At 28.9% G+C, this 2,961-nt stretch overlaps 1 long non-coding RNA gene across 1 annotated transcript; it reads left to right on the top strand.

Moving 5' to 3' along the window:
• The first annotated feature begins 1,464 nt into the window (after positions 1-1,464).
• Positions 1,465-2,581, top strand: LOC111389254. The gene is made up of 2 exons (XR_002701708.1): positions 1,465-1,603; positions 1,987-2,581. It is a non-coding gene; the product is annotated as an uncharacterized LOC111389254 (long non-coding RNA).
• Positions 2,582-2,961: the final 380 nt, after the last annotated feature.

A 2,961-nucleotide genomic window follows, 5' to 3' on the forward strand; every position in this document is an offset into this window, starting at 1 on the left:
CAAATGTAAATTTTTCTCAATTGTGAAATGGTATCTTTTAATTACATTATCTTATTTAAAGGTCTTTATGTAATATACAAAAAAGCTTATGCATTGGCAATAGGTCAATGACCTCCTTATGGTATAAGAGTGTAGAATTATCATGGTTTAAATGTTATTTTTGTCTCTTCATAGAAAGAAAGAGCACCAAAATTGTGTAGGTATAGGAATGTAAAAAGCTTTGTTATCAGATTACATTATCATGAGATATGTACTCTCATATCTAAAGTTGATGAGGGCCTGATTTATGATAATGAATTATGTTAAGATTTAGAAAGTATCCTGAAGTAAATGATGAATTATAGATTATACTATAGATTGTTAAAGAGATATGATTAAGACAAGTTTAGAAGAGAGGCTATCAACTATGATTTGTTAATTAAAGAGGACTTGGATAATTATCTAATTTTTCATGGAATTGATATATAAGAACTAGACACAAGTGACGATATATGATATTGAAATATTCCAAGGACATATTTATTGTGATGAAATTGGCGCAGGAATGTTAATCGGGTTTCACAGAGGAAGAAGTTTTGAAGAATATGTATAGTAGTATCTTGAATTTCAAATTGGAAAATTATGGAATTTTCCTAAGATTTGGTAAAATGAAAGTTGAATATATCATATATTTGTCTTTGAGATGTTATTTGGAACTTGAGTCCAATTGTTTAATGATGGAGTTTGCAATGAGGTTATCTGATATTTAATAATATATGGTCTATTTCTAAGACTTAGCTAATAAATATCAGATTTAATTTACTCTTTAAGATTACTAGTGAAGTTAAAAGAGAGCTCAGCTTAGAGAAAGACAAATAAGATGCTAGATATGAAAGAATGAAATGATTAGTTATAGGTTGCCGAATAAATAATTCATTATGTGTTCTTTATACCTTTATGGATATTGAATTCTAGTTAATTGAATTTCGAGGACGAAATTCTTTTAAGGAGGTAAAATTGTTACATCCCAATTTTTACTAGTCAAAGGTTAATATTATTTATTCAAAATCAAATGTTCGACTAGTCAAAGTCAAGTTAATTAAGGACTTAAATGAAATAAATTATTTTATAGGTTTTATTTTATAATTGACATTACTTTTATGGCCATCATTAATCTTGGGGATTTAGTTTATAAATATGGAAAGATTAATGACTGGATTTTATGCAAAACATAAGAAGGGACTTAAATAGCCAATATGGGAGTTAGTGGAGGACAAGTGCCATTTTAGACCATTTCTTCATTTTTCTTTCATTTCATATCCACTTATGTTGAAGCTGAATAACTGGGGACAGTGACTGAGGCGAAAACCAGCAGAAAGAAAGAGAAAAAGAGAAGAAAAGAAAAGAAGAAAAAGAAGAAGAAAAGAAAAAAAAGAGGGAAGAAAAACTTGAGTGCCATTGTTCAATTTCTTCATTTCTTAAAGAGGTAAAGAAATAAATGTTTCGTAATATAATGTATATTAAATTTTCTAGATTTCTAAATGGTTGGTTTAATTTCAGATTTAAGGGAAAAGTATGGTTTCAAGCCAATATTTTTTGATTTGTGAAAGATTTTGGTATCAAGGTAAGTTATTCCATTTTTTGTAAACCTTAGAATTTTTAAATAGATTCTTGAGTAAAGATAGTCTGGGGAAATTATAGTGATGATGAAAATTTTACTTGAAAGTATGATTTTATGGAATAAGGTGTAAAATTAAATTGGTTAAATTATGATTATTAGTTTTACTAGTTTGGAAGAAGGAATTATTTTTATGTTTGGAGTGAAGACTATTGTGATGAATTAGCTATTAAGAAATAGACTAGAAAGCGAAATTAGCTTGAAGTGATTAGAGGAAATTGGGGAAAATTATTTTAGTATTGAGAAGTCAACTTTTAGTATTCGATTAATAATATTAAGAGATACTTAGTATGGGAGTTGTTAATTAGTTATTTTATATTGTATTTCAGGTAGTGACGTGAAAGTTGGGCAAGGCCTGTAAATTTAACCAGATTGCAATACATAGATCTGTGAGTGGAGACCTTTCAAAAAGAAAATTTTATTTTTATTTTATAGAAGCATAATAATTACATGAATATCTTATTTTCGAGAAATTAGTAAATGAGCATGATTATTTTGCAATCATCAAAAAATAACTAATGTAATTACCTTAATCTTATACACTAAGGGGCTACGGCCGTGTACTAGAGTCATGTATTTAACTCCTATACACTGAGGGGCTATGGTCGTGTATAAGGATGATTATGTTGTTTCCATTGTGTACACTAAGGGTCTACTGTCGTGTACTAGAGTCATGTATCTAACTCCTATACACCGAGGGGCTACAACCGTATGTAAGGGTAACTCTTATCCACTGAGGGGCTACGGCCATGTGTAAGGGTACCTATTATATAGTGAGGGGCTACAGCCGTGTATAAGAATGATTATATTGTTTTCATCTTGTACATTGAGGGGTTACGGCTGTGTACAGAGTGTTGATCAGATGGTTTATTTGCATATGACTTTATAGCTTTTAGTTCATTCAGTTGATGTGAATTTTATGTATATAGTGAATTATTAGTCTTCATCTTACATTTCCTCCCTTACAGTTCAGCTTATGGAATTTAGATTATAGAATTCAATTTGTTCAGTTTTCAGAGTAAAGCTTCCAGTTTATAGTATTGAGCAACAACAATATTTCACAGATTTTCATGGATGTCAGATTATTTATATTCGTTATATTTTACAGTTATTGAACTAGAATAAAGAATCTTATGATCCAATTATGTCAGTTTTAAAAGTGTTATTAGATTTATGAATTTCTCAAAGTTTTAATAGAGCAAGAATTATGCATATATGAAAAAGTATACTTATTTTTAATTTATCCACTCACTGAGTTACAAACTCATGTTTTGTTACCCTTTTCTTAGCAAATAGCAAATATG

This window comes from Olea europaea, unplaced genomic scaffold (genome assembly GCF_002742605.1).
Source record: "Olea europaea var. sylvestris unplaced genomic scaffold, O_europaea_v1 scaffold572, whole genome shotgun sequence".
NCBI lineage: Eukaryota > Viridiplantae > Streptophyta > Magnoliopsida > Lamiales > Oleaceae > Olea > Olea europaea.